Here is a 22,454-nt window from a genome sequence, read left to right as displayed (position 1 = left end):
CGTCTTATGGTCAGGTGCGTCTTATGGAGCAAAAAATACAGTATTTTTAATACATACTACATCTATGTCTGTCTGTCTGTCTATATACTGCATGTTGAAATGAGTTTGTATTACAAAATATATGAAAAATATTTTTAAAAATACAATTTGTAAATATATTCAGATTTTTTTAACATATAAAGAAGTAATTTTACCCTATATTTGTAAATGCATTACAAAAATGTAGATATGTATTTGTAAAGACATACAGTATATTTGAAATGTATTTATAAAAATATTTTTTCAGATATTTTGTAATAAAAATGCATTTTAAAATGCAGTGTGTGTGTGTGTGTGTATGTATGTATATATATATATATATATATATATTATTTATATATATATTTATTTATTTTATATTAAAAATACATTTCAAATATACTTTGTCTTTTTTTTTTTTTTACAAAATATATGAAAACTATTTTTAAAAATAAATTATGTACGTCCTTAAAAATACAAATCTACATTTTTTTTGGAATGCATTTACAAATATATGTAAAAAATATATGCTAAAATTACCTTTTTATATGTTAAAAAAAAAAAATCTGAACATATTTAAAAAAAAATATTTTAAATATTTAAAAATATACTTCAGATTTTTTTTAACATAAAAAAAAATCTGAAGAACATATTTTAAAAAAAATATATATGTTTAAAAATATTTTTCATATACTTTGTAATATATAAAAAAACGCGTGTGTGTGTGTGTGTGTGTGTGTGTGTATTGAAATATATTTTTCAATAAATTGAATGTGGCCAAAATTATAGCATTTCAAATATATGTCAATATATTTGGGAAGAATGTTCTTAAAATATATTTTTCTTGCATGTGAGTTGCCTGACACCCGGACACATGATGCCAATCCGGACTTCCTGGATCTACATTGCCTGGAGAATTTGCTAAGGACATCACTTCCCCCAACTAAGGATGGTTCCTCACACCAAATAATGATGCCAGAAGTCAGTGTATGAAATGTGTTTATTATTTATAAGACATCTGTTGTGATTTTAGCTCGATGATAATCCACGTCAGATGATTTCCACGTCAGATGATTTCCTCGTCAGATGATTTCCTCGTCAGATGATTTCCACATCAGATGATTTCCACATCAGATGATTTCCACATCAGATGATTTCCAATTCAGGTTTCAACAAATCTTGATGAGTCCACATGCTATGTTTTTCCCCACTTTGAAGACAGTACCGATCAAGCCTCTTTTTATCTCTTCTGTTTCAGCATTCATTTCATCGTCATCACTTCTTCTCTCTTCATTGGCTTCTCTCCTGGGAGGAGATACAATTATTATCGGCCAATAAAGCAACATCGATTATTACACAAAAATTGTTTCCCCGGGACCACAAATGTGTATTTTGTATACCCACGTGGAAGAAAAATATATTTTAAATACTACAATTTTGGCCGTATTCATCTCTCTCTCCCTCTCCCTCTCCATGTTGAAATGCATTTTCATTACAAAATAAATGAACACTATTTTTAAAAATAAATTTCAAATATACTGTATGTTTTTAACCACCTTCCGCCTGCCTTATAGTACAATTACAGGCGCAAGGTGGTTCTCTCGTTCTGGGAGGACGTCATATGACGTCCTCCCATTCACACTGCGCATGCGCAGCTCAGGGAGCGCGCAGCGCGTTGATCGCCGAGGGACACAGCGGATCACGGAAAGAGCCGAAGATGTCGGCTCGGTCATGTGATCAGCTGTGTCCAATCACAGCTGATCACATGTAAACACGGAAATGACGGTTATCGGCATTTCTCTCCTCTCGAGCTGTCACGCTGACAGAGGAGAGCCGGTAATCGGCTTTCTGCGAAGGGGACATGTACACTGATCATCAGAGCACTGATTATCAGTGTGCCCTGATGATCAGTGTGGCTCCATCAGTGCCACGTGCCAGTGCCCATCAGTGCCACGTGCCAGTGCCCATCAGTGCCACGTGCCAGTGCCCATCAGTGCCACATCAATGCCACATATCAGTGCACATCAGAGCTGCCTTTCAATGTCACCCATCAGTGCCAGTCAGTGCCACCTATCAATGCCAGTTAGTGCCGCCTATCAGTGCTGCCAGTTAGTGCCGCCTATCGGTGCCAGTCAGTGCCGCCTATCAGTGTCATGTATCAATGCTGCCTTTCAGTGCCCATCAGTGATGCCTGTCAATGCCCATCAGAGCAACCTGCCAGTGCCTCCTCATCAGTGCCCATCAGTGCCACCTATCAGTGTCCATCAGTGCAGCCTATAAGTGCCCATCACTCCAGCCTCATTAGCGCACATCAGTGAAGGAGAAAAATCACTTATTTACAAAATTGTATAACAAAAACTAAGAACTTTTTTTTCCAAAATTTTCAGTTTTATTTGGGTTTGTTTAAGAAAAAATAAAAATTCCAGAGGTGATTAAAGCTCTGTCTCAAAAAAATGATAAAAATTTCATATGGGTACAATGTTGCATGACTGCGCAATTGTCATTCAAAGTGTGACAGCGCTGAAAGCTGGAAATTGGCCTGGGCAGGAAGGGGGTATAAGTGCCCTGTAGGCAAGTGGTTAAAAATACAAATCTACATTTTTGGAATGCATTTGCAAATATATGAAAAATATGTTGAAATTACTTTTTTTATACGTTAAAAAAATCTGAAGAATATACAGTATTTACAAAATATATATTTTTAAAAATTTTTTTTATATATATATTCTTTTGATTTATTTTTAAAATATAAAAAAGTCATCTTTACACATATTTTAAAAAACACAAAAAGATCTTTCATATATTTAGTAAAAAAAATGCATTTCAACATGCAGTGCACACACACACACACATATTTTTTTTTTAGTGTGTGTGTATTAAAAATACATTTCAAATTTACTGTATGCCTTTACAAATACAAATCTACATTTTTGGAATGCATTTACTAATATAGGTAAAAATATATGTTGAAATGATGTTTTTTATACGTTAAAAAATTCTGAAGACTATATTTACAAAATATATATTTTGAAAAATTTATTTTTTTAAAATATATTCTTGTGATTACTTTTTAACATATAAAAAGTAATCTTTACACGTATTTTAAAAACATATTTCAAATATACTTCAATATACTTTAAAATATATTTTTTAAAATATTTTGCATATAGTTAGTAAAAAAAAAAATATGGATTTCAACGTGTGTGTGTGTGTGTGTGTGTGTATATAAATATATGTGTGTATTAAAAATATATTTCAAATGTACTGTATGTCTTTAAAAATACAAATCTACATTTCTGGAATGAATTTTTAAACATAGGTAAAAATATATGTTAAAATGACTTTTTTATATATTAAAAAAAATCTGAAGAATATGTTTACAAAACATATAAAGGCTCTCCCTTCTTCAGGGCTGTTGCTGCACGCTAATAAATGGGAATGATTCCCACTCCGGTATAGATGGCATTTCTGAAGTTTTGAAGGTAAAACTAACAAAGTGACCGCTGAGGTTCCAGGGGGCAGCAATGGCTCATGTCTGTGGTCACTGCTGACCCTGGAACCTCAGCTGACACATTGTCAGTTTTACCTCCAAAACTTTTTCCGGACACCATAGTGACACTGTACTTATTGTGGGGGGTGACGACGTTTCTTTGTTTTACACGGATTGCTTTTATACCCATAAAGGCTGTAAAAGCAATAATTTCTCCTTCTCTTTGGCTGCATTCCTGCAGACATTGAGAAATACTGTGTGAGCTGTGATTGGTCACAGCTTGTCACATGGTACAAGTCTGTTGTGAATAGCCCTCTACCATGTGACCTCTATGATCATTCACAGATTTCACACGTAGTAAGCAATGATGTCAGGAAGTGACATCTTCCTTACTACTATTCATGTGATCACTGATTGGCCAATCAGTGATCACATGATCGGGACCTCACACAGAGGTCCTGTGCAGCGATCGGTGTTCATGGTGCTGGACGATCCCAGGGAGCGCTCACAGGCAATGGATGCGAGGGGACGTTTATCGACATGGGCCAGACGGGAAGAGGTTGATAGCATGCAGCAACACTCCTGAAGAAGGGAGAGCCCTTTTTCCCCGAAACGCGTTGGCTTGATATACTTGTCGCTATTAATTTACCATCGAACATGCGTTCTTTTGGACATCGGTCACGCCTTCTTTCCTTTTATTCCAAGTCTACACGTGGGAACAACCTTACGGCCATACCAGAGTTAGCAGGCCATGCCCTAAGAGGGTTCATCGCCAGTATCCACCATTGAGCCCAACCTACTGGAGGGACATCTCTTTAGGCCGGCCATACATGGGTCAAAATTCGACCGATTTTTCGTCCAAAAATCGGACCTAAGAATAATTGGCCGATTTTTCTCTCTGTTAGCGGGTCAATGGCACCGGACAATTTTCGCGGTTCCTCCCCTTTTTGGTGATCAGGCATGCTGGAAAATTCGGGAAAAACGACCTATTTTCGACTCAACGATGTTCAAATCGTACAATCGTTTAGAATATGCGCATGACCCGTGACCCAGAAGGAACAGAAGTTTCGCCTGTTATACGGGGTGAACTTTATGACTTGGACGGCCAATTTTTGAAATCATTGGTGGTGCCATCGGATTACCGAGTGAAGGACGGTTTCAATTTTTGGACGAAAAATCGTTCTGAATTTGAACCATGTATGGCCTGCATTGCTTGCCCCACACAATCGCTCACCCACAACCAGCGACTGGTCCAGTCAGTCAAACAATCACATGCAAGGAAAATTTCGAAAAGCATTTTCCTTTGCATGTGATTGGCTGATGGAAGTCAGCAGAGTTTCTGCTCATTTATTAAGCTCTGGAGCAACTGTCCTTTTTATGGGGAAATTTGTTGTGATTGGCTGACAATATCTAAGAATGAGGTCTAAGCCCGGTTACCTTAGATGACTTCACACTATAGGAATGTCATTACAAACGAATCAGGATGGCCAAGGCCATGGCTGGATCTAGGTGGGCTGTGCTCCCTCAGATTTTAGTTGCGTCCCCCCAGGAAGGTTTTTGTAGGCAGTGAGGGAGTGTTGTATCACCTCCTCACTGCCTGCTTGAACCCCTGGAACCCCCACTAGTGCACCACAACCTCATGCATTGCACACAGTTGTGGGGTCCCTGCAGAGAAGCCTCTTTCACTTGAATGGGTCACGTTCAGCATGAGCTGTGCCCACAGAAAGCAACAGAGGATATCATTTCTGCCACAAAACACTGCCACTGTTCTTTACTCTGCTAACCCATCTTCTGCCCTGCTGACCCCCTGTATACTGCCCAGCTGACCCCCAGTCCTCTGCCCTACTTACCCCTGTACACTAGCCTCCTGACCCCCTGTCCTCTGCCCTACTTACCCCTGTACACTCGCCTGCTGACCCCCTGTATACTGCCCTTTTAAACTCTGTCATCTGCCCAGCTGACCCCCAGTCCTCTGCCCTACTTACCCCTGTACACTAACCTGCTGACCCCCCTTTATACTGCCCCTTTAAACTCTGTCCTCTGCCCTGCTGACCCCCTGTCATCTGCCCAGCTGACCCCTTGTCCTCTACCCTACTTACCCCTGTACACTCGCCTGCTGACCCCCTGTCCTCTGCCCTACTTACCCCTGTACACTTGCCTGCTGACCCCCTGTCCTCTGCCCTGCTGATCTCCCTGTATATTGCCCTTTTAAACTCTGCCCGTCTGACCCCCTGTCCTCTGCTCTGCTTACCCCTGTACACTCACCTGCTGACCCCCTGTCCTCTGCCTTGCTGACCCCCCTGTATACTGCCCTTTTAAACTCTGCCCTGCTGACCCCCTGTCCTTTCCCCTGCTGACTCTCTGTCCTCTTCCCTGCTGACCCCTGTACACTCCCCTGCTGACCCCCTGTCCTTTGCCCTGCTGACCCCCTGTCCTTTGCCCTGCTGACCCCCCGTCCTCTACCCTGCTGACTCCTGTACACTCATCTGCTGACCTCCCATTGTTTGCCCTACTGACCACTAAACACTGCCCTGATTCTCCCTGTCCTCTGCCCTGATTACCCCCATACACTGGCCTGCTGACTCCTGCACACTCACCTCCTCAACGCTAATCCTCTGCCCTACTGACCCAATACATAATGCCCTGCTGCCCCTGTCCTCTGACCTACTGACCCCTATACACTGCCCTGCTAATCCACCATACACTGCCCTACAATATGCTGACCCCTATCCTCTGCCCTACTGACCCCCTGTACACTGCGCTACTGATTCCTGTTTCTGTATGATGTCCCCCTGACCAATTTTACTGCACCCCCACATCAGACCAGCCGAGCCCATGATATATCTCCTGTTATTCAGAGTTTGTGATTGGCCACATTCTACTTACTAGTCTGTATATACCACAGCCAAAACTTCTACTAAGCAGTCTCATCTCAGAGCTGCTATTATGCAAGCGCCTGATCTGATCATCTGTGCCACACCGCATAAGACAGGGGATCCGTGGTGAAAAAGTCATCTATAGCTAAGTATTCTAGTTACATTTTGTAATATTATTAAATTTGTTATCTGCATCTGCCATTTCTTAACTAAATTTTATACCTACAAGTGTTTCTGTGATCTCTCTTCGCACATGTCAAATAAAACCCCCAAAAAATAAATTATTACATAACCATGATAAAGCAACTTTTCAAAGTGCAGTCAATTTGCCTTTAGTAAATCATCCCCATGGGATCAACTAGTTTTCTTCAAAAGACCCTAAAAGTGTATCCAGACCATCGATATAACCCCACTAAATCCAATTACGGTCAAAAACAATCATCGCTATAACCCCACTAACCTTTAGGAAATCAAACCAAACTTCTGAAACTGGAAATCCAATTGCGGTCAAAAACAAACAATCATCGATATAACCCCACTAACCATTAGGAAATCAAACCAACCTTCTAAAATTGGAAATTGAATGGATTAAGGACGACCAGAGACACCTCTGGACAGCAGCATTGTCAGTCTAGGGGGGAGGGTAATCTTAGAATGACTAGCACATTTATAAATATATGTTAAAATGACTTTTTTATATGTTAAATTTATTTTTAAAAATATATTTTTTTAAAACATATTCTTCAGATTTTTTTAACATATAAAAAAGTAATTTTAACATAATTTTTACATATATTTGTAAATGCATTCCAAAAATGTAGAGTTGTATTTTTAAAGACATAAAGTATATTTGAAATGTATTTTTTTAAAAATATTTTTCAGATATTTTGTAATAAAAAACGCATTTCAAATATATGGCAATATATTTGGGAAGAATATTTTTAAAATATATTTCAAATATATTTTTCTTCCATATGGGACACTTTGACTTTAGAACCTTTTAAAATGTCTGTAGTATTATTGTAACAGTCTTCTACATACTTACTCTTGCTCACAGAGAGATAAGTTGATGGTTCCAAGAAAGAAGAGGAGTAACAGGCATTTCTTCAAGGTGAACATCTTTGAGCTCTCTGGATCATTTAGATTCATAGGAAGAAAAAGACAAAATGTGAAACTATGACTCAAATAACACGAGGCCCTCTAATGTTAGACACACATAAAATGGTTCCAATACAATAAAAAGGTCCAATGTGTGTTTGCTCTAAACCAGGGGTGGGCAACCTTACCCACATGGAAGAGAAATATATTTCCAATATGTTTCGAAAAAAATTATATATTTTACATATATTTACAATATATTGGCGTACAATAATATATTTTAACATGTATTCTAAAAAATTTAAATTTAAAATATATTTTCTAAAGGCATATATGTAAAAATATGTATATTTTTAAAATATATTCTTCAGATTTTTTAACATTAAAAAAGTAATTTTAACAGATTTTTACATATATTTGTAAATGCATTCCCAAAATGTAGATTAAATGTATTTTCAAAGACCTATATTTGAAAATTTGTATTTTAAAAAAAACACATATCAACATATAGTGTATGTATGTATGTATGTATGTATGTATGTATGTATGTATGTATGTATGTATGTATATATATATATATATATATATACACATATACACACATACACACATACACACATACATACACACACACACACACACACACTCACACAATTTATTATTTTTTTTAATATATTGAATATGGCCAAAATTCTACAAAAAATCCCAACACGTGTAAATTAATTGGTTTACACAAAAATTATAGCGTTTACAAATGGCAGTATATATACTGGGATTTTTTTTTCTACTAGTAATGGCAGCGATCATCAACTTATAGCGGGACTGCGGCGGACATTCTGACACTGGGGGGAACTGACTAACTGCCACTGACATCCTCAGTGACACCAATACAGTGATCAGTGCTAAAAAAAAGCAATGACACTGTGTCAGGTACCGACTGCCGGTGACTCTAGAGATCCAGAGGCTGGGATTCCCCAGGGCGCGGAGTCTAAGCCTCAGTCTGCTTATTCACCAGAGCCCCTGATGGTGGGGATGGACTTGGAGCAGGCTGAGACCCGGTCGCAGCCCCCGAGTACACCCAGCTGCGGTAGAGGTAAACGCCAGTGGCACGTAATGGATAAGAGCCTGCTGTGAAGGGATGGAGCAGATCTGGGCAGGATGGATGGACGGATGACACCGTGGAGAGATAGCAAAGTCAGGCAGGCCAGGTCGGTAACAGCGGAGGCAAAACAGTTTAGAGCAGTAGGCAGAGAGTAATCAGGTCACAGGCCAGGTTCAGCAGCAGGACGTCAGATAATCAGGAACATGCAGAAGAGAAGTCAAGATGAGCCAGGGGTCAGGGCAGGAGACTGTCAACAGCAATCAGGGTCAGGCTAGGTCGGCAACAAGGCAATCTCAGGAACAGAACGAGCAGGAACAACAGGAACAAGACCTTACGGCAATTTGAGCATTGCAAGGGGTCAATTTAAATAGTGCGCCCTGCACTGTCATTGGTGCCAGGCGCGCAACCGCGTGCACGAGTGCGCATGCGCGGCCGGGATTGTTGCTGCGGTCGCCTATGTCCTAGCGCCTGCATGCTGGTGCGCATTGATATTCTCCGCATGCGCAGACCCGTGCGCAGCGGCGGACCCTGAGATCCCTGACACACTGTACTAATCACACTGGGCAGGAAGGGGTTATCATGAGGGGTGATCAAAGGGTTAACTGTGTGCTGGGTGTGTTTTACTAGGGGGCAGGATCTGTGTGCTTCACTGTAATCACACTGCTCTGGGTTGCTGTTCTGTGCAGTGTGCCCGAGCTGACAGGGAGGAGAACTGTTAGTGAACAAAACAGTTCTCCTCCCCATCGGAGATTCTCGGAAATCACCGGGCGCCGGCGAGTAATCACCGACCAGGACCCGGTAATTGACAGCCATGGCGGCACAGGTAGGCGCTTCCTCTACCCGGAAATGCGCAATCACGTATATATATGTGATTTTGCTCACCCGTGCGTCCTGCAGCGGTATTTCTGCTATAGGGCGGTAGGGAAGCAGTTAACATATATTTTTACATATACTTGTAAATGCATTCCAAAAATGTAGATTAAATGTATTTTTAAAAATATTGTTCACATTTTTGTAATATATGAAAAAAATTCGTGTGTGTGTGTGTGTGCGTGCGTGCGTGCGTGCGTGCGTGTGTAAATTCACATCAGTCCCTAACCCTCAAGGGGTGTACAATATAGGATCCCTAACTCACATTCATACATACCCACGAGTCAAAAATTTATTTTAAATGTATTTTAAAAATACGTTCTTATTATATTCTTCCCAAATACATTGGCATATATTTCAAATACTACAATTTTGGCCATATTCAATATATTTCAATATATTTGTGAATATATTATTAAACATTTTCAGAACACATGCTAGTGTAGTTTGGAATGCATTTACAAGTATATTTAAAAATCTATGATTAAATGCATTTTTTAGATGTTCAAAAATATCTGGAAAATATTTTAAAAAATATATTTTTAAATATATGCCTTTAGAAAATATATTTTAATTTACATTTTTGGAATACATGTTAAAATATATTTGTGTAGGCCAATATATTGGAAATATATGTCTCATGTATAATGTTTTTTCTAAATATATTGGAAATATATTTCTCTTCCATATGGGTAGCACCCCACGTGGAATAAAAATATATTTTAGATGGGCAGCACAGTGGCTAAATGGTTAGCACTTCCGCCTGACAGCACTAGGGTTGTTGGTTTGAATCCCAGCCACGGCACCACCTGCCTGGAGTTTGCATGTTCTCCCTGTGCCTGCGTGGGTTTCCTCCAGGTACTCCCGTTTCCTCCCACACTCTAAAGACATGCTGGTAGGCTAATTGGATCCTGTCTAAATTGTCCCTAGTATGTGTATGTATGAATGTGAGTTAGGGACCTTAGATTGTACACCCCTTGAGGGTTAGGGACTAATGTGAATGTACAATATACAGTATATGTAAATCGCTGCGTAAATTGACGGCACTATATAAGTACCTGAAATAAATAAATAATAAATATATTTTAAAAATATTCTTCTCAAATATAAATTATATTGACATATTTGAAATACTACAATTTGGGCCATATTCAATATATTTCGAAAAAAAAAAATATATATATATATATATATATATATATATATATCTCTCTCTCTATCTATATCGTATGTTGAAATGCAATTTTTATATATTAAAAATACATATTTGAAAATGTATTTTTAAAAATACATTTTCAAATATATGTCTTAGAAAATACATTTAATCTACATTTTTGGAATGCATTTACAAATCCATGTAAAAATAATATGTTAAAATGACTGTTATATGTTAAAAAAAATCTGAATAAAATATATTTTAAAAATATATTTTTAAATACACAGTTGTGCTCAAAAGTTTACATACCCTGGCAGAAATTGTGAAATTTTGGCATTGATATTGAAAATATGACTCATCATGCCAAAAATGCTCTTTTATTGAAGGATGATGATCATATGAAGCCATTTCTTATCATTATGATTTAAAAAGGAGTCAAACAACTATTTGATAACATAAATCCACCAAATGGCCGGGATCAGAAGTCTCCGCCCCCTGGAATGTTCGGCCTTGGTACAGACACACAAAGTGAAACACACGGGTTACAATGCCAATTAGAGGTTAATGTCCAACATCTGTGTCTTTTTAAATTGCAATTAGTGTCAGTGTAAATTACACTTTGATATATATTGCAGCATGTGTTCTAAATATTTAATAATTTAATATTTTTAATAATATATTCACAAATTATATATATATATATATATATATATGTGTGTGTGTGTGTATATATTTGTGAATATATTTCACAAATAGATATATTGTGAATATATTTCAAATACTACAATTTTGGCCATATTCATTAGATTTAACATTATATATATATATATTAATATATTGGATATGGCCAAAATTGTAGTATTTGAAATATATGTCAATATATTTGGGAAGAATAGATTAAGAAAATATATATATGCCTTTAGAAAATATATTTAATTTAAAATTTTTAAGAATACATGTTAAAATATATGAGCGTAGGCAAATATATTGTAAATATATGTCACATATGTGCATTTAAATATACTTGTAAATGCATTCCAAATTACACTTTGATATATATTGCAGCATGTGTTCTGAATATATTTTTTGAAATATGTAGTATATGAAATATATGTCAATATATTTGGGAAGAATATATTAAGAATGTATTTTTAAAATATATTTAAAAAATATATTTTTCTTCCATGTGGGATTCATGGGGCAAAATAAGCCATTTTGGGAAGAATGACATAAGGGACCTTGCCAGCATTTAAAATCAAAACAGAGCAGTCATTTAAATTTATCCTGAAAACAAAACCGAGATTTCTTTCCATATAAAAATGAAATTTGGAGTAATAATAAGGTAATAATACTCCAGCGTATACTCACCGGGGGGTTCAGTTGGTGCTGAGAATGTAGACGGCTGGAAGACTTCAGTGAAGGTCTACCCAACGAAGAACGGGGTCGGCTTATATATTAGAAGACAAACAAGTTGAGTTAATAGAAGTTTTAATTAAAGTTTGATGTAAAAGTCACATCTTTCTTAGGTACAAATACTCAATGTCACAAGAATTCATCCAAATATTTACTTTACAGCCTGCAGTTGGGACAAATATCAGTACCCAGTCAGCAGTTTATTTCTCTCATGATCTGCTCTTTTGATTGTTTTGAAGCCAAATTCAATGTAAGTGCAAATCCAGCCGAAATGTCTGTGCCATATACAGCGGTGTGGTGACATTTTGGACAATTATTTTGTGTTCAGTCAGTTTCCATTAAAAGAAAGGGCCCCATCGTTGGTGTCGGTGGGAGGAACAGTGCCCCATCGTTGGTGTCGGTGGGAGGAACAGTGCCCCATCGTTGGTGTCGGTGGGAGGAACAGTGCCCCATCGTTGGTGTCGGTGGGAGGAACAGTGCCCCATCGTTGGTGTCGGTGGGAGGAACAGTGCCCCATCGTTGGTGTCGGTGGGAGGAACAGTGCCCTAAATGCCAGATAAATGCAAACAAGGGCCACATTCGGCCCATGGGCCGCAGTTTGGAGACCCCTGTTGTACAGCATTTCTCCAGTTAGGTGGTCTTGAAGGGAACGTCAGTGTGGGACATTTTAGATGGTCAGCTGTGTAGACAGGGATCCTAAATCCTGGTTTGTACTTAATATACAGAAGCCGAGTTCTCCATCTTATCAATATTGGACATGAAGTGATGAGTCCTCCTGGACATGTGATCAGCAGCCTTCAGGAAGATCTGCAAAAACAACTGATTGCTTGGCTTGTGTCAAGTTATCAACTAGAAGTATTACAACATCCGATCCAGCACCCGATCCAGCATTCGGTCCAGCATCCGATCCAGCATCCGGTCCAGCAGAATATGGTGGTCACTAGTAGCAGTCCCCGTATTTTTCTCAGTACAGTCCTCCTTTAATCACTTCCCATCCGGCCCATGTATAAAAACGGCCGGATGGAGGCAGTGTAGAGGCGGGTTGCCGTTCAAAAATGGAGCCTGCCATTTTGGACTGTGCGTGCTCCCTGGGATAGCTGTACGGAACCTCTGTGCGAGGTCCCGATCATGTGATCACTGATTGGCCAATCAGTGATCACATGAATAGTAGTAAGCAAGATGTCACTTCCTGACATCATTGCTTACTACGTGTGAAATCTGTGAATGATCACAGAGATCACATGGTACAGGGCTATTCACAACAGCCTTGTACCATGTGACAAGTTGTGACCAATCACAGCTCACACAGTATTTCTCAATGGCTGCAGGAATGATTGCTTTTACAGCCTTTATGGGTGTAAAAGCAGTGTAAAAAAAACCCATAAATAATATAAAAAAATGTAAAAAAATGTTTTTGAAAAAATATAATTTTTGGTTATAAACTAATTTGGGTTTTTTTTTTTTTTTACTAATAATGGAATAAATTTTGGCCAAGATTTATGAAAAAAAGATTGTTTATTTGCAAAATTTTATAAGAAAAACTTTTTTTCCAAAATTTTTGGACTTTCATTTATAAAGCAAAAAAAAAGTAAATCCCAGTGGTGAATACATACCACCAAAATAAAGTTTTATCGCTCTCAAAAAAATGCATATGGGTACAGTGTTGCATGACCGCGCAATTGTCATTCAAAGTGTGATAGAGCTGAAAGCTGAAAAAAGGCCTGGACAGGAAGGGGGTGAAAGTGTCTGGACTGGAAGGGGTTAACCTTCCTTTCTGTTTGTAATTCTCACCTTTCTGAAGATCACAGGCGGATGCATCTGACACATAATGAGTTGATTTTATTTCTTTAAATATTTGTTCCTTTCATCAGCAGAGCGCTCCGTGTGGCAGGTTATGGCGGCTTCAAGATCCGCGTTGTGCCGCCTCCATGCGGTCCTGATACATTGAGATTAATAACGGTAAATCATCTAAGATCTCTTTTATATTTGTATTTCGGTGATCAATTATTACCTCCTTGGTTCACATCTATGTAGATTGCGGCTGATGCATTTTCTGGGTACATTTTGCAATTTTTTTTTTCACACCGGTTGTCACGGAGCTGGCCCTTCCTCCCCCATCCTCTAGGCTTGCTGCCTGACACCCCCCCCCACCCACCCCTCAGCAGTCCCTCACTCTTCTGTCACGTCCATGCTGGGACTTCTAATCCTCTGTGTCCCTGACACAAGCAGCCCGCAGCACCCCCTCACCCCCTGTCCCCCTGCTGAGGGAATCCACAAACAGGCCCCCACCCCCTCCCTGCCCCCTCTCCATATCTTTTTAGGCTCCATGCAGGACAGGGGCAAAGGCCTTGTCCCCTGGGCAGGTCCAGAGACCTGGGAGACAGGGCCTGTTGCCATGGTAACCCGACAAGAAGCCTCGGGTTACCACTGCAGCAGCAAGGCGCCCAGCTCTGTACTTAAGAGTGAGCAGGGCAACCCCTCTTCTGTTCTCCCAGCTATGTGTGTGAGAGAAGACTGTGCTGCAGTGTCGGTTTCTCTCAGACGACCCATCCCCCGTCCCCCTTCTCCTCTCCCTGGCTGACCCGACTGTCCGTCTGCTGCTGGATCCCTCTCCGGTGTGGGGTGAACTCACATTTTTTTGGGGGGTGGGGGTTTTGCATTTTTTCTGCATTTATTGTTTTGTGCGTTGTGTGACTTTAGCTGGTTGTTGAGAAAATGGGCAGCCGCCAGCATCCTTAACAACCAGTAAACAATATGGCAATTTAGGAGCGGGCAGCAACAAGCATCCTAAACTCAGGACCCCGCATTCACTATATCCGCTCTCCCCGGACCCTGCATTCACTATATCTGCTCTCCTCGGACCCTGCATTCGCTATAGCCGCTCTCCCCACCTCTCCAAAGTGAGCGGGGTTCCATGGGCCCCCCACCCAAAGTGGCTCCCATCAGGCTAGTTGCTTGGCTTTGTTCAGGTTCCAATCTCAAAGTAACCAGAGGCATCAAGTCCACCAGCATTTCCAGAAGTTGGTCATCAACAGCCCCCCGGATTGCTTAGCTCAGGTCTCCTTTTGAGTTGTCAAAAAATCTTTACAATTCCGCGCTATGGTATGTAAAAGGATTTCAAATAAAAAGATGAAATAAATAATTCAATCTACATGAACAGCCACCACAATACTGCAGGTAACAATAATATACAGAAGTGCGGCGCTTCAAAAAAAAAATTTGAACTTAACCACTTCCCTTCCGGCCCATGTATATAAATGGCCAGACGGGGGCAGTCCAGGGGTGGGCTGGCATTCATAAACGGCGCCCAACATTTTAGATTGTATGTGCTCCCTGGGAGCGTGCAGCACTGCGGTCTGGTGTCCTCTGGACACAGCGGAACACTGATCGCTGTACAGGACCTCTGTGTGAGGTCCCGATCATGTGATTACTGATTGGCAAGTCAGTGATTACATGAATAGTAGTGATCAAGATGTCACTGCTGACATCATTGCTTACTACTTGTGAAATCTGTGAATGATCACAGAGATCACATGGTACAGGGCTATTCACAACATCCTTGTACCATGTGACAAGCTGTGACCAATCACAGCTCACACAGTATTTCTCAATGGCTGCATGAATGCAGCCAGAGAGAAGGAGAAATGATTGCTTTTACACCAATAAAGGATGTAAAAGCAATCAGTGTACAAAAAAAAAAAAAAATCTTCGTCATCCCCACAAGTAGTACAATGTCACTATGGTGACACTGTACTGCTAGGGTGACAGTATGTAAAAAAAAAATAAAAAATAATAATAATAATAATAATAATAATAATATAAAAAAATAAAATAAAAATGTAAAAAATATTTAGAAAAATTATACTTTTTGGTTATAAACTAATTGGGTTATTTATTTTTTTTACTAAAAAGATAACTGAATACATTTTGGCCAAGATTTATGAAAAAAAGATTATTTATTTGCAAAATTTTATAAGAAAAAACACATTTTTCAAAATTTTTGAACTTTTTCATTTATATAGCAAAAAAAAAAAATCCAAGTGGTGAATAAATACCACCAAAATAAAGTTTTATCTGTCTCAAAAAAATGCTAAAAAATTCTTATGGGTACAGAGTTGCATGACTGTGCAATTGGCATTCAAAGTGTGATATCGCTGAAAGCTGAAAATTGGTCTGGACAGGAAGGGGGTGAAAGTGTCCGGACTTGAAGTGGTTAAAAGACCAATCCACAAAAATGAAGATCTATAGAAGAGGCAGAGAAAGGTCCAGGAACTGTATGCGCAGCATACGTGTGGGCCCCACATGACTGAGTTTGCTGGGAAGGCTAGAGACAGACATACTGATTGGTGAATTTAAAAGGGGATGGAAAGACTTACCTAATTGGTGGTTGAGAGGGTGGGTCCGGGTGCGGTTGGGGGCAGCAGATGTGGATTAGTGGAAGGGAGGATCTCCTTGAGGGTCAGTGGGAGCTTGGTCTGAGGAGAAGAAACTTTCCCTCCAGTTTTGCCGTTGTCATTGGTTCAGTGGTTCCCGTCGTTTGGTATGGGAGATGTGGGGTCCTGGTGGGGTTAGGTTTTTATTTTCCCCGAGGACTGGTTCCTGGTGCCGCCCCAAACTACCTAACCGACCTGATACCCAAATACTACCCTACCCGTGCCCTAGCTCCTCACAGGACCTCTTACTCTCTAGCTCCCTGGTCTCCTCCTCCCATGCCCGATTGCAGGTTTTCTTCAGGACTTCCCCCATCCTCTGGAACTCCCTGCCCCAATCCATCAGACTGTCTCCTACCCTCCTCACCTTCAGGCGCACCCTGAAAACCCATCTCTTTAGGGAAGCCTACCCCACCCTCACCTAACAACCGATCTCCTCCACTCCTCCCACCACTCCATCCCCCACAGCCACTTCCTCCTGTACCACTTTCCCCTCCCTCCTAGATTGTAAGCTTGAAAGAGCAGGGCCCTCGAACCCCTCGTGTATTGTATTGTTCCTGAATGAGGAAAGAAGAAACAGAGGGCGCACAGGCCTAGTGCATTACCATAAAAAATGTTTAATAAAAAATAAAGTAGGTGTTGTACTCACAAATGACAATATAGTCAAGGCACATCATAAAGAACAGCTGGGTCAACACCGCGCTGAGTAACAGTCCGTAATAGGGAGTATAGACATCCAAAAGGCTGCCGTGTTTCGAGGACTTGCCTCTTCCTCAGAGCCAACTGACCAAATGTCTGCTCCCTCTTTTATATGCTCACTACTAGTTAAACCAAAGGTCACATGGGCCATCCTGGATACTCCCCTGTGCAGGTGGAGGAGTCACAGGGGCAATTGACATAGTGTAAGTAAACACAAAAGGTCTATAAAAAAAACAAAAAAAAACAAATAATAATTAATATATATATATATATATATATATATATATATATATATATATATATATATATATATATATATATATATAAAAATAAAACCATTGAAACTAGTGACAATCATAAAATCATATAAACCATAAGAAGTGTGCACAGTGAAAAATAAATAAATGGAAAGTTACACATATATATATAAAATAAAAATCCTTCCCTGGTGATGCACTGCACTGCTCACCTTTAAATAAATGGATGGATGGATGAGCAACGCTACGAAGCTGCCTAGTGGTCTGCTTGCCATAGACAACCATGGGACATGGATTTAATATAGAGAGTAGATCTGAAACCCAGCAGAGACACTTATACAAGAATTATATAAAAATGTCAAAGGTGTTATGTCCCCCTTGCTACTGTACAGCGCTGAGCACAGCCTTTGGCGCTATATAAATACTGTATAATAATAATATATATATATATATATATATATATATTGAATATTGGCAAAATTGTAGCATTTCAAATATATGGCAATATATTTGGGAATAATATTTTTAAAATATATTTCAAATATATTTTTCTTCTGTGTGGGTGTGCCTGCGTGGGTTTCCTCTGGGTACTCCAGTTTCCTTCCACACTCCAAAGACATGCTGGTAGGTGAATTGGCTCCTGTCTATATTGGCTCTAGTATGTGTACGTATGAATGTGAGTTAGGGACCATAGACTGTACGCTCCTCAGGGGCGGGGACTGATGTGAATGTACAATATATATGTAAAGCGCTGCGTATTGATGGCGCTATATAAGTACCTGAAATAATAACTGTCAGGGGAGAGACCTGTATGTAAACTATACAGATCTGTCAGCTCCTGCACATTGCTTTGTATGGCTGTGCATAGCAGATCCATACAAAGCAAAGTGCTTACACAGTTAACCCTTTGATCGCCCCAAATGTTAACCCCTTCCTGCCCAGTGTCATTAGTACAATGTCAGTGCTTTTTATTAGCACTGATCACTGTATTGGTGTCACTGGGCATGTCAGTGACACCAAGTCAGTTACCCCTCAGGCTCAGAATACCCGCCGCAGTCCCGCTATAAGTCACTGATTGCCGCCATTACTAGTAGAAAAAAAAAATCCCAGTATCTATACTGCCATTTGTAGATGCTATAACTTTCACGTAAACCAATTAATTTACACCTATCAGGATTTTATTTTTTTAGCAAAGACACAGAGCAGATTACATTTTGGCCTAAACTTATGATGAAATTCGATTTTTTAAAATTTTTTTACTGGATATGTTTAATAGCTAAAAATATCAAAATTGTTGTTTTTTGTTTTGTTTATAGCGCAAAAAATAAAAAATGCAGAGGAGATCAAATACCACTGAAAGAAAGCTCAATTAGTGGGGAAAAATGGACGTAAATTTCATTTGGGTGCAGCGTTGAATGACAGCACAATTGTCAGTTAAAGTAACTCACCACCGTAACGCAAAAAATGTCCTGGTCAGGAAGGGGGGGGGGGGGGGGAATCCTCAGGAGGGTGAGGGGTTAAAATAAAAATGTACGTGGGCCGGACGGGAGCAGTGCAGGAACGGGTGGCCGTTTATAAACGTCCTCCCGCTTCCCTGACTGTGCATGCCACCTGGGAGCACGCGGCACTGCTGTACGGATAAACGTCCCCTCGCATCCATTGCCTGTGCGCACTCCCTGGGATCGTGCGGCACCACGAACAAAGATCGCTGTACAGGACCTCTGTGTGATATCCCGATCATGTGGTCACTGATTGGCTAATCAGTGATCACATGAATAGTACTAAGCAAGATGTCACTGCTGACATCATTGCTTACTACGTGTGAAATCTGTGAATGATCACAGAGATCATATGGTACAAGGCTATTCACAACAGCCTTGTACCATGTGACAAGCTCTGACCAATCACAGCTCACACAGTATTTCTCAATGGCTGCAGGAATACAGCCAGAGAGAAGGAGAAATGATTGTCTTTACAGCCTTTATGGGTGTAAAAGCAATCAGTGTAAAAAAAAATCAATAAATCTTCATCACCCCCCACAAGTAGTACAGTGTTACCATGGTGACACTGTACTGCTAGGGTGACAGTATGTAAAAAAACCCCATAAATAATATTATAAAAAATAAAATAATAATGCAAAAAACATTTTTTTGAAAAATTAAAATTTATTTTAAACTAATTTGGGTTATTTTTTTGCTAAAAATATAACTGAATGTTGACACTGTACTGCTAGGATAACAGTATGTAACCCCCCCCCCCAAAACATAAATAATAATATAAAAAATTAAAATAAAAATGTAAATAATTTTTGGTTATAAACTAATTTGGGTTTTTTTTTTTTTTTACAAAAAAGATAGATGAATACACTTTGGCCAAGATTTATGAAGAAAGATTATTTATTTTCAAAATTGTATAAGAAAAACACTATTTTTAAAAAATATTTGGACTTTTTCATTTATATAGTAAAAAAAATAAAAATCCCAGTGGTGAATAAATACCACCAAAATAAAGTTTTATCTGTCTCAAAAAAAATGCTAAACAATTCATATGGGTACAGTGTTGCATGACCGCGCAATTGTCATTCAAAGTGTGACAGCGCTGAAAGCTGTATATTGGCCTGGACTGGAAGGGGGTGAAAGTGTCTGGACTTGAAGGGGGTTAACTTAACATACACACCCACAGCGGTTCGCACGAATGGGGTGCGATTCTGATGCTATGCGGAATTCGCACAGAAAACACTGCAAATTCCGCACCGCATCAGTGTGAACCCGGGCTAGTGTTGATGGCGGGATCCCTCCCACAGCAATCATTCCCTACTGGCAGAACACAATGATCACTGCTGGTGGCTATAGATGTTGGCAAAAACCCAACAGGCTGGTTGTCCTGCAGTCGATCGATTGGTTGACATCAGTACAATCAGCCTGCCCAAATCTTAGCCGTTCCCTGCTGAACCAGTGGAGATTTGATCCGTCTATGGCCAGATTTTGTGAAAAAAAGAAACTCCCCATCTGCGACTTCCCCAGAAATCTGATCCACATTTATAGAGAGATAGGGGTGGGAAACCTTTGTCATTGGGCAGCACAGTGGCTCAGTGGTTAGCACTTCCACCTGGCAGTACTAGGGTCATCGGTTCAAACCCCTGCCACAGCACCACCTGCCTGGAGTTTGCATATTCTCTCTGTGCCTGTGTGGGTTTCCTCCCACACTCCAAAGGCATGCTGGCGTGGGTGATCAGCACTGTCCAGACGTGTCAGGGGCAGGGGCGGACTGACCATTCGAGGACTCGGGCACTGTCCGAGGGCCCAGGGTCAGTAGGGGGCCCCATGAAATGCCCTGGTACCTTTTTTATAGCCTTTCTTGGACTATGGGCAAGGACACAGGGGCCCCATGATCTCTTATTGCCCAGGGGCCCAATGAGTTGTCAGTCCGCCCCTGGTCAGGGGTTATGCAGCCTCATAGGACAATAAGGGGAGAATGAAAACTCCTCCTACAAGCTTTAACTAGTGCTCGGCTGGACACTGATAGAAGTCACAAGACAGCTCTATACTGCTGATGAGAAAAGGGATTTAGCAGTTTATATTAATAAAATAATAGCATTTCCATGTTCTGTGTACTGTGGGAGACCAGATATAGTGAATGCAGGGTCTGGAGAGACCAGATATAGTGAATGCAGAGTCGGGGAGAGCGGATATAGTGAATACAGGGTCCGGGGAGACCAAATATAGTGAATACGGGGTCCGGGGAGACCAGATATAGTGAATGCGGGGTACGGGGAGACCAGATATAGTGAATGCGGGGTACGGGGAGACCAGATATAGTGAATGCGGGGTACGGGGAGACCAGATATAGTGAATGCGGGGTACGGGGAGACCAGATATAGTGAATGCGGGGTACGGGGAGACCAGATATAGTGAATGCGGGGTACGGGGAGACCAGATATAGTGAATGCGGGGTCTGGGGAGAGCGGAAATAGTGAATGCAGAGTCGGGGAGAGCGGATATAGTGAATGCAGGGTCCGGGGAGACCAAGTATAGTGAATACAGGATACGGGGAGACCAGATATAATGAATGCGGGATCCGGGGAGAGCGGATATAGTGAATGCAGGGTCTGGGGGGAGACCGGATATAGTGAATGCAGGGTCCGGGGGGAGACCGGATATAGTGAATGCAGGGTCTGGGGAGAGCGGATATAGTGAATGCAGGGTCCGGGGGGGGAGAGCGGATATAGTGAATGCGGGGTCCTGGGAGAACGGATATAGTGAATGGGCAGTCCGGGGATTGCGGATCTAGTAAATGCGGGGTCTGGGGAGAGCGGATATAGTGAATGCAGGGTCCGTGGAGAGCAGATATAGTGAATGCAGGTTCTGGGGAGACCGGATATAGTGAATGCGGGGTCCGGGGAGAGCGGCTATAGCGAATGCAGGGTCCGAGGAGAGCAGATATAGTGAATGCAGGGTCCGAGGAGAGCGCATATAGTGAATGCGGGGTCCTGAGTTTAGGATGCTTGTTGCTGCCCGCTCCTAAATTGCCATATTGTTTACTGGTTGTTAAGGATTCTGGCGGCTGCCCATTTTCTCAACAACCAGCTAAAGTCACACAACGCACAAAACAATAAATGCAGAAAAAATGCAAAACCCCCACCCCCCAAAAAAATGCATCAAATCAGGTGTCACGAGAACCAGAGAGCACACAGACAGATTGCACGGAACCCAACGTGCGGACATTTATTGGGGAGGTTTTTGGGGCACAGACAGCAGTTCCTTTAGTCCACAGATCCACACCAGACACAGCAACACAGTAAAGTTCTCTGGAAGGCAATATGGAACAACAGGGGTGTGATAATCCACAGGGTTCAATAAGGCAAGGGCGGAATTGTTTTGTGGGACTTCGGGTTCCTGGGGAGAATTGGGCTCAGTCTTTTTGGCAGCACGGGGTTAGTCCACTTACTGGATGCGGGGAGCCAGACACAGAGGGCTACAGTCCAGACTGGCAGCACAGGGTCAATTCACACAGGCAGCTCCAGGCAGGGAAGGGTTAAGTCCGTT

General features: G+C 40.7%; 1 long non-coding RNA gene across 2 annotated transcripts; it reads right to left on the bottom strand.

Annotated features, from left to right (window-relative positions):
- Nucleotides 1-1,000: 1,000 nt before the first annotated feature.
- On the bottom strand, nucleotides 1,001-17,117 carry LOC149466214 (uncharacterized). Of its 2 annotated transcripts, XR_016312114.1 has the most exons (5): nucleotides 17,103-17,117; nucleotides 13,815-13,959; nucleotides 11,979-12,057; nucleotides 7,430-7,514; nucleotides 1,001-1,323 (listed from the first exon to the last, which is right to left on the bottom strand). It is a non-coding gene; the product is annotated as an uncharacterized LOC149466214 (long non-coding RNA). The 2 variants fall into 2 exon arrangements; XR_016312113.1 differs by lacking the exon at nucleotides 13,815-13,959.
- Between the last annotated feature and the right edge of the window lie 5,337 nt (nucleotides 17,118-22,454).

The sequence above is a fragment of the Staurois parvus genome, unplaced genomic scaffold, assembly GCF_062004578.1.
Source record: "Staurois parvus isolate SC_StPar_1 unplaced genomic scaffold, SC_StPar_1.0 ptg000132l, whole genome shotgun sequence".
NCBI lineage: Eukaryota > Metazoa > Chordata > Amphibia > Anura > Ranidae > Staurois > Staurois parvus.
The sequence above is the reverse complement of the archived record's forward strand: the minus strand, read 5'-3'. Positions and strand labels throughout refer to the sequence as shown.